The following is an 11,166-nucleotide window of genomic DNA, read 5'->3' as shown; positions in this document are numbered from 1 at the left end:
AGAGAACAAATAATGCATTTATTTCCGTACAATCATGAATCCTCGGTAGTATAGTGGTAAGTATCCCCGCCTGTCACGCGGGAGACCGGGGTTCGATTCCCCGCCGGGGAGGATACATTTTTTTTATTTCAGGCATAATAACGAATGTTAGACTGCACTTCAACTATTGAAAATCATTAAGGTATTCAATGTATCATGTGTATAATGAAGGGATTTTGAACAATTTTGAACCATTTTAAACTAGTAAATTGAAAGTTTTTGAAGAGTTATCTGCCCTTGATGCAAAGAAGAAAATTTTAATTTCGTCAAAATATCTGTAGTAAATGATTAATTTTATGTTATTTTTAAAAAAATTTAATAAAGAGAGATTGTTTGCCTATTTTCACCAAGAGCTTTTTATAAAATTCAAAACACTTCTTACAATAGCTTAATAACACATGCATTGTCCATAGACTTCAATGTAAAATTCAAGGTGCAAGTAATTTGACAATAACCAAAATTTTGTAAATTTCTTTGGTGGAGTATTTTTATTTCACAACAACTTCAAAATAATACCATAATTACAAATATAGGACCATTTATTTATCAGATACAATATGGTCGTTATACATTGAATACCTTAAATATAAAATGTCATAGATCTAGTCAGGTACATGTACGTAGTGTCAGGGGGCCACTCCACCCCTCCCCCAAACATTACCTTTTTGTTTTAAAATAATAAAATTGGATTTTGAAAGGAAGATGGAACCTATCCCCACCCCCCACGAAATAGGACTTTTTCATGCCCCGTAATCGAAGATTCGGGGGCATATAGTTTTTGCCCTGTCCGTCCGTCTGTCTGTCTGTTTGTCCGCAAAAACTTTACCCTTGCCCATAACTTTTGATTGGTTGGAGCTATGGCTTTCATATTTCACATGTGTATTCCTTGTGACAAGACCTTTCTTTGGGTACCATAAAATTTGACCTTTTGACCTTGACCTTGGAGTTTGACATACTTTTGCTAATTTTTTTTTAGAGTTCAACTTTGGCCATAACTTTTAAATAGTTGATGCGAGGGCTTTCAAACTTCACATGTGTATACCTTGTAGAAGACCTTTCTTCGGAAACCAACAACTTTGACCCTTTGACCTTGACCTTGGAGTTTGACCTACTTTTGAAAAAACTTCAACCTTGACCATAACTTTTGAACAGTTGGTGCTAGGGCTTTCATATTTCACATGTGTAGTTCTTGTGAAAAGACCTACCTTCGGAAACCAATAACTTTGACCCTTTGACCTTGACCTTGGAGTTTGACCTACTTTTGAAAAAAACCTTAACCTTGGTCATATCTCTGGAACAGTTGGTGCTAGGGCTTTCATACTTCACATGTGTAATCCTTGTGACTAGACCTTCCTTTGGATACCAACAACTTTGACCATTTGACCTTGACCTTGGAGTTTGACCTACCTTTGCAAAACTGTAACCTTGGCCATAACTTATGAACGGTTTGTGCTAGGGCTTTCATTCTTCTCATATGTAATCCATGTGACAAGACCTTCCTTTGTATACCAACAACTTTTACCCTTTGACCTTGACCTTGGAGTTTGACCTACTTTTGCAAAACTTTAACCTTGGCCATTACTTTTGAATAGTTTGTGCTTGGGCTTTCATACTTCACATATGTAATCCTTTTGACAAGTCCTTACTTTGGATACCAACAACTTAGACCTTTTTGCCTTGACTTTGGAGTTTGACCTAATTTTGCAAAACTTTAACCTTGGCCATTACTTTTGAATATTGGTGCTAGGACTTTCATACTTCACATATGTAATTCTTGTAACAATTAAGACCTTCCTTTGAATATCAACAACTTTGACTTTGACCTTTAAATTTGACCTACTTTTGAAAGACTTTAACCTTGGCCATAACTTTTGAACGGTTGGTAATAGGGCTTTCATATTTCACACGTGTTTTTTTTATGTTAGAAGGCTTTCCGTGGGCACCCTTAATTTTGACCATCTGATCTTGACCTAGATGTTTGACTTACTTTTGAAAAACTTTAACCTTTTCCATATCTATTCATTGGTTGCTGCTAGGGTTTTTATATTTCATAGGTATATTCCTCAAGACAAGACCTTACTTTGGGTACCAACATATTTGATTTGCATTTAAGAAGTTTAACCTGTGATATGAGTTGCCATACGGGGGCAACAGTGTTCCACAAACACATCTTGTTTCATCAAGTAATACAACATGTACCTCTGGGTAAATACATTTTCGGAAGAAGAGACCAGCTATTCTCGACTAAATTAATAAGATCTATATTTGACCAATTGAACACAGTCCACGCTTATAATATACAAGGTACCAGATACTTTTAATTTTTTACTGACTTTTTTCCACAAGTTTTTTACATGTGGTAACATTAAATTTTGTGAAAGAAGATTTCGGATCCTGTATTACACAATGTGTTAAAGGGAACCCGCAATACCACGAAAAAATCTTATTTTAAAGTTTTCATCTTTTAAAACTCGCTACGTACAGAAAAGCGCATCAAAATCGGTTTACAAATAACAGTCTTGACACTTAGAAAGTGGCTATTTTTACCTGTTTTGAAAATCGAGCTCTAAACTGCTAAGAATTTACAATAGAAATCGATAAAATAGCACAATTATAGATTAAATACTTGTGATTTTTTTTTTAATAATTACTAATATATATGCACGGATCCAGGCAATTTTTCTTGCGGGGAGGGGATGGAGGGTTCAACACCCACTCAAAAAAATCATCATGTGAGGGTGGGAGTTAATAGGCGGTTAAGTCGCTTAATTACTTTTATAAAAATAGGCCTACAGAAGATGTTTATGACTTTCCTTGACATTTTACCAGGCGTCTGTGTTTTTTTCTACGAGGGTTAATTAACTATACATCTTTGATAACTAAAAATCCCAGGAGGTCCGGATCCAGGACAACACCCCCCCCCCCCCCCTCTTACATCCGCACATGCATATGATGGAACTACACGTACTAACAAAGGGAAAAAAAGAAGAGAAAAATGCTTAGGAAATTTTCATAAGCATGTCTGCAGGATTATCTACGGCGGATTTAAGGATATCCACTCCTCAGCCAGGAACAAAAACTCTTAAAATTATCATTCAATTTTAAAGGCTAAAATTGAAGCTTAAAATTAAAATCTTTTCGTGTAACAATTTACATTTCACGTATTTCAATGTGCTTCAGGGTTCTCTGAATTCGAAGTCTTAGAAACTGTCTAGTAAAAAGTTGACATTTATATCCCATAAAAGTACAAAAATTAAAGACATTTTTAAAGGAATCGAATTTCCTTTTATCTATAGCCTTAAACACCAATGCTTATTAGATTATGAAATATGAAGTGATCTGTGATGTCTTTGCAATGATAGTGAACTTTCTGATAGATTTTATTTCATCAAATAAACTCTGCAAAAGTAAAGAAGTCATATTGCAGAGTTTATTCGATATAAGATATATAAAATCTAGGACAATAGCACAAGCCTTTTACTCTGTGGATATAATATAACAATTGAAGTACTGGTAAATAGAACTAAAATACCTTGTCAGTACAATGATATTAATAAAAATATTTTTTTTTAAAAATGCAATTTTCTCCTAATGCCTGGATACCTATACATGTATTTATTTAAATCCTAAAATATATTTATTGATCAATTTTAAATGCATGGCTGATACTTTACAGTGTAAGTCACGTTGAGATTTAATAAATGCATGGCTGATACTTTACAGTGTAAGTCACGCTGAGATTTAATAAATGCATGGCTGATACTTTACAGTGTAAGTCACGCTGAGATTTAATAAATGCATGGCTGATACTTTACAGTGTAAGTCAGGTTGAGATTTAATAAATGCATGGCTGATACTTTACAGTGTAAGTCAGGTTGAGATTTAATAAATGCATGGCTGATACTTTACAGTGTTAGTCAGGTTGAGATTTAATAAATGCATGGCTGATACTTTACAGTGTAAGTCACGTTGAGATTTAATAATTCTCCTTCTACAACATGATTGATTATAATGGTAAAAACACTTTACTTTGCGGACATTTTTGTAAGCATTTTCAATATTCAAAACCTTAGGATCGGACTACCATAAGACTTTCTCTCACAAAACATTCACTCATTCGGCCTACCTTTTTAGATCGGTGGGTACGTTTGAGTTGTATGCGTATTTTGCTGTTGTCTAAGGAGTGGTCAGTTTCGCAGCCTGAACTATGATAAAAGCGTGTGACAAGCACATTTCAGAGGAATGGTCTCCTAGTGGTGACAAGGTACAGTTAGTGCCAGTTTTTGGATCTTTGTGCCTACAGGACAATCTATGATGTGGTTTGGTTGGGAAAATTGTGTTGTTGATACAGAGGTCGATTTGGGAGCATAGTTCAAGCAGTTGCTGCCCCTTCTTATTTAGCTTGCAAATACCTAAGTGTCCAGTGCATTGTGGCCAGGAACTATGTTCTAAGCCTATCCGGGCATTACAGTCACCAAGCATGAATAATTCCTTTTTTGAAGGGATCATTCTTAGCTTTGACTCAAGTTCTTCGTAGAATGCATCTTTTGCTTCAGCTGTGGAGCATAGTTTAGAGGCGTAGATGCAGAGTACATTTATAGGAGCAGAGGAGGTCAAGACGATGAGGTAAATGGTTCGTCTAGTCCCCTGGTTAAGAGGCAAGAAAAGACAAGAGACAGTTCCGTGTTGCAAAGCCGACCCCATGGAGCCTGCGTTCGTCTGCCTCGAGTCCTTGCCAGAAGAGTTTGTAATCCCTCTCTTTCAGTCTAGATACCATTTGACGGGAGTTGTGTTTCCTAGAGGGAGGCAATGTCGATGTTTATTAGATTCGCACTCTATAATGGCGGTTTGTTTTGCTTGCATACCGATTTGCTGTAGATCGACCAAAAGGCCAGGGCACATTGTTCCGACGTTCCAGGTGGGGAACCAAAGGAGTGACAATTTCTTTTTATTTTGCTGTTTGACTGGTAGAGGCTGCTCTTCAGATTTTTATCCCTATTTTCAAGTATCCATTGAGACAGGCAAACCATGGAGGGTCATTATCTACATGTAATTGGCTGAGGGCTGCTTTAACTTGAGGCGGGTGGTAGATGACCAGTAAGACGCGATGATACGTCTACCTCTCAATGTCTGAGACAAAACCTATATAGTGCCCGAGCTTATGCCAATACCTTCTATGCTAATCATTCGTAACTTTGGTCTCCGTATTGGTTCTGTCGCTGAAATAGCGGCACTGAAGTGACCTCTCTAGGGCGTAGGCCTGGTCAGTTAGGTATGAAGATTCTAGGCTACTTAGATACCAGAATCTCTCTCTCTCTCTCGGTCTTGCTGGCATGATCCAATTTTTTTAACTGAAAGGACAACCGAAAATGATAATGCAGGAGTTACGGGAAGGTGTCACAAGGTTCGATCAACCGCCTGAGAGACTCCACTCCGGATTTTCTGTCAGGGTTATCTCAAAGTCAACATTTCGAAAATTTTATGGTCAATACAAAGACCTTGTTTGCAAATATAGTCTGTCTTTGAGTCTAATGTTGATATATACGCTTTTTAAACAAATTGTAAGACCATTATTTTCACACTTATTTCCGTTTACCCGATCATTACAAGGAGCACACTGCGAGTATGACCTGTGGGCAGGGGATGCTTACTCCTCCATGGCACCTGATCCCACCTCTGATGATTTTAGAGGTCGTTGTTTGCTCTGCTCACAATTTCAACTGACTTAAGAGATTGATTACTGTTTGTTATCATCATATCATCCTTTAACTACATGTATTATTTAATCCATAGCTGAAAGTTTTGTTTTCTGGGTTTGTTTTCCCATTGGTAACTTATCCTAAATCCTTCCTACACCACTGAAAACATTTAATGACACTTTTATCGAATCGTTTTTTCATAGTGCCATTGTACATGCACCTTTTATTTAACGTTTCAATTGGACAGCTATTTGGGGTTTCCCATAGCAGAACGGGGACAATGCCATTCTTGCTGTAATATTAGGTGTTCCCATCTCTTATCCGCAACTCCTCCTTTACCACTGAATAAAATTAATAAAATTCAATGATCATGACTTTCACAGAAACGTGATAGCATAATGTTACGTTTCGATCGGACAGATAATTTTCCCGTAATAAAACATGGACTGTTTCCATTATATTCATATGGAAGCGGGGGGGGGGGGGGGGGGGGTTATAATTTTGTAAGTGTGACATTCGGTAAGTTTTCAAGTACATTAAATTTCTGCATTGAATATACTACCTGTAAATGTTCAAAACATCTGAGAAATAAAATCAATAAAAATCCATGTAAATATATGAATTCTCACTTTTTGATAATCCACCCCACCCTACCCCCTTTTTCCAGCAACTTTGATGAACGATTTTAGTGCCTGTTTTGGACTTTTTGAAATATAAATATATAAATGCATGGCGACTTTTCAGAGATTTTTTTCTTGTATACATATGATCCCCAGATGTAGTTCTACCCTAACCCTATGGTCCATAATTTGAAGAAAAAAAATAATCCTCACAACTAAGGAAATTTGTATGTAGTTCTGATTTATTAAACTAAAGGTGCTTGGACACATATCTGAAGTTAATATTTTCTCAAATTTTCGGTATAATATCATGACTTATATGTTTTTATAGCATTTCACATGGAAATAAAATAAAAAAACTTATTTTATCTGGAAATTATTGAAACTACAAATTTTGGGACGCGTTTGATTGACACATCTATGCACTTTCACAAAGTAAACTTTATCCTTAATACTTAAAAAAAGTAGAAATTTTGTTGTGCATTAATGAAAATATTAAACTATAATTCAGAAAATAAAGAGTAGAAATGTGAGAAAGCAAAACCAACTCACCAGTATTGTCAGTCCGTGCTCAGTGATGTGTGCAGAGTTTAACAAATTGAACACACCCGTGAAGGATATAAAGTTTACTTTGTGAAAGTGCATAGATGTGCCAATCAAACGCGTCCCGTTTGTAGTTTCAATAATTTCCAGATAAAATAAGTTTATTTTTATTTTATTTCCATGTGAAATGCTATAAAAATATATAAGTCATGATACTAGTATTATACCGAAAATTTGAGAAAATATCGATTGACTTCAAATCTGTGTCCAAGCATGCACCTTAAGAGGCTATCCTTGAAAAAAAAAACCTTTACTAATTTCAGCTATATTTCAATCTTAAATTTTGACCTTTTGTCACTCCACTCAGCCCCCGTGGGCATGATTTGAAAAAACTTACATCTGCACTACCTGAGAATGCCTGCACTACGGAATTTATTTAGGCCCTATAAAAAAATATCTATGAATTCGATATAACGAATTGTTACGAAAGCCCATTTAGGACCTATCAAAAAATATTTTTGAATTCGATATATATAATTGCTTCAAAAGGCTTCAAATTTTGGCCTTTACTCGGCACTCAGGGCCATTTAGCAGTGAGGGATCTTTATCGTGCCAACGCCTGTCGTGACACGGGGCCTCCGTTTTTAAGGTCTCATCAAACTGTTATAACAAATTTGTTGAATTCGTTATTACGAATTCAGGAATTTGTTATACTGAATTAAATATGTTTTCATTAATTCATATTTTTCAAATTGTTCCGTTCTTTTTTACGGATTTATAAATCTGTTATATTTCAATCTAATTTGTGATAACAGTTGTATATTTTGTGAAAATAATCAATAAAAAATTTCATCTGTTATAACAGACTGGAAAGAAATATTTTATAAATCCTTAAAAACGAATTAAACAATTTGAAATAACGAATTTTGAAATTCATCAATTCAAATTAAGTTCCATATAACAAACTAAAATGAATTCGATTTTATGAATTCATAATTTCCTAAGGAGAAAGGGAGGAGGGTGTGTGAATGAGAGTTACGTTTCTTGCACTGGTAATGAAGTGTTAGTCTATTGGAAAAAATTGCTTTTATATTAGTGTTCATATATATATATATATATATATATATATATATATATATATATATATATATATATATATATATATATATATATAAATTGAAATAAAGTCTCAGCAATCGGATTACAATATTAAACAAATATGACAAGAAAACACAAGAATCCTCCGCAAAGCTTTAGCGCTTTCATTAAAAATCTTCAGAAGCTTTATATTACAAAAATGTATACACAAAGGATTTGTTAAAACTATATGAGGATACCTGCACATTGGATTGTGAACATGCTCGAGTCAATATAACAGTTTTTATGCCCCCGTAATCTTCGATTACGGGGGCATATAGTTTTTGCCCTGTCCATCTGTCTGTCTGTTTTCCGTAAAAACTTAAACCTTGCCCATACCTTTGGATTGGTTGGAGCTATGGCTTTCATATTTCACATGTGTATTCCTTGTGACAAGACCTTTCTTTGGGTACCATCATATTTGACTTTGACCTTGGAATTTGACCCATTTTTGCAAAATTTTACCCAACATTGGCCATAACTTTTGAACAGTTTGTGTTAGGGCTTTCATAGTTCATATATGTAATCCTTGTGACAAGATCTTCCTTAGGATACCAAGAACTTTGGCCCTTTGACCTTGGAGTTTGACCTACTTTTGAAAAACTTTAACCTTGGCCATAACTTTTGAATGGTTGGTGCTAAAGCTTTCATAATTCACGTATGTAATCCATGTGAGAAGATCTTCCTTTGGATATCAAGAACTTCGACCCTTTGACCTTGGAGTTTGACCTATTTTTGGAAAACTTTAACCTTGGCCATAACTATTGAACCATTGGTGCTAGCGCTTTCGTACTTCACATATGTAATCCTTGTGACAAGACCTTACTTTGGATACCAACAACTTTGACCTTTTGACCTTGGAGTTTGACCTACTTTTGAAAAACTTTAACCTTGGCCATAACTTTTGAATGATTGGTGCTAGAGCTTTCATATTTCACATGTGTATTTCTTGTGAGAAGGCCTTTCCTTGGGCACCATTAATTTTGACCATTTGACTATGACCTTGATGTTTGACTCACTTCTGAAAAACTTTTCCATCTCTTTCCTGCCATGGCTTTCATATTTCTTAGGTATATTCTTTGAGACAAGACCTTATTTTGGGTACCAACATATTTGATTTGCATTTGAGAAAGTTTAACATTGGCTATAAGCTAAGTTGCCATACGGGGGCATCAGTGTTTCACAAAAATATCTTGTTTTTTTTTTTAAACTTTGAGCCCCTATTGCAACCCAACCCTAGCAATAATTTGAACACACTTCAATCTACAATACAACTGTTTATTTATTTGCTGTAGCCTAGTCTATATTGAGAAGACAATGTTTAAAGATTTATGCTATATATTCTGTTTATTCTGTAAACTTTGACCCCCACACTGGAATATACAGCAAGACTAGTCTAATCTGGACACAACAGGATCTATGGAAATTTGCCGGATTAGACAATTAACATTCCAGATTCGATAACATTTCAGATTCGATAACATTCCAGATAAGACAACATTTTAAACAATTGAATTTATTCTGAAAAGAACTAAATGCTTTCATCATAACAGTCAAGATTTTGGAATACAAAATATCCAGATGAAACAAGTTTTACTGTAATTTGAATAACTGTTCATGCCTTGAGACATGTACACTCTTTGAAGTTGCTTGCATCCAACTTCTGACTCACTGCATTGTATCTTAATGTTTATCTTTCCTCTTTGATAACTTTTCTTGTATATCAATGTATATCAAAAGAAAAAAAAGCCTTGGGTTTTAAATATTCAAATGTCTTTGTCCAGGATAAAAACAATCAATACCAATAAGGAAATAGCTTTATATCTTCATAAAACGATTTTCTCAGCACATGACAGAATTGCTTTCTCACTGTGCGTTGCTTAAATATACACTGGGTGAGGCTCGAAGACTTGGATTCCTAATTATTGAATAACAAGAGGCCAAAGGGCCTTAACGGTCACCTGAGTATAATACACCAATTTAGAGGATCCATAGAGTATAAAATGAACTGAAAGGTGAAGCTTAGTTGCCCAAAGGCAAGAAAAATAGGGTGATCAGGATCAACAATATTATTAGTCTAGTATTCATTAACAGTTCATAAAATAAGTTCTAATCTGTTCCCCACTTATCACTCTCACCAGACAGTATGTAAACAAACTAATCACTGCTTCTGTACTCTTTTAATTCCTTGTTGAAATCTCTTACATTGGCCTCTCTTGGTCTTTGATGAACATTTAATAAGACAAGTTATTTTTGTCTCATTTTTATTTATCTATTACTTACAAGTCTACCTGATCATTAAAACTATGAAAGTACTTTTTGTTTTATACAATAAAAATTCTTGCATAATTCTCTTATTCTATTAACCTTTCAAGTACATTATTTACAGTGATTAATTATCACAAGTAAATGGCAAAGGGGGAATAACTCCTCTCAGTAGAATACAAATTAATAGAGCCCTGGCCTGGACCAGAACACTTGACCAAATGGTCCTGATGTTCAAAAATCTGGTAAAAATACCCTTCCTTATTAAAACTTTTACTCTTTTTGCCTCTGATATGCCCAGGTGCAGAGAAGATTTTTAAAGCATTAATGCATTTTCACTCTATAAGTAATAGAGCCCCGCCCTAACATCAGAACCTCTGATCATGAAATTCACAATTTTGGAAGAGGCATCCTTGCTTATCATAACTATGCATTTGTTTAAATAATACCCAGGAGTAGAGAAGAAGATTTTCAAAGAAATAATGCACTTTCACTATATGATCTATAAAGCCCCGCCCTAGCACCAGAACCCCTGACCCTGGGGCTATGAATTTCACAATTTTGGTAGAGTCACTCTTGCTTATCATAACTATGTATTCAATTTGTTTCAAAAATACCCAGGAGTAGAGAAGAAGATTTTCAAAGAAATAATGCACTTTCACTATTTGATCTATATAGCCCCACCCTAGCACCAGAACCCCTGACCCTGGGGCCATGAATTTCACAATTTTGGTGGAGGGCTCAATGCTTATTACAATCATACCAACAGTTTGACTGCTTGATGTCCAGGAGTAAAGAAAAAGATTTTTAAAGATTGCATTAATTTTGATGGTTTTGTCCCCACCCCTCAGGCCCCAGGGGGG

General features: G+C 35.2%; 1 non-coding gene across 1 annotated transcript; it reads left to right on the top strand.

The window, feature by feature from the left end:
- The first annotated feature begins 39 nt into the window (after positions 1-39).
- On the top strand, positions 40-111 carry Trnad-guc (transfer RNA aspartic acid (anticodon GUC)). The gene has a single exon. It is a non-coding gene; the product is annotated as a tRNA-Asp (tRNA).
- Positions 112-11,166: the final 11,055 nt, after the last annotated feature.

Source organism: Saccostrea echinata, unplaced genomic scaffold, assembly GCF_033153115.1.
Source record: "Saccostrea echinata isolate AGI-Se365-2 ecotype Australia unplaced genomic scaffold, CSIRO_AGI_Sech_v1 ptg000003l, whole genome shotgun sequence".
In the NCBI taxonomy this organism is placed as follows: domain Eukaryota; kingdom Metazoa; phylum Mollusca; class Bivalvia; order Ostreida; family Ostreidae; genus Saccostrea; species Saccostrea echinata.
Note: the sequence above shows the minus strand (reverse complement) of the source record. Positions and strands in the feature narration are given on the sequence as shown.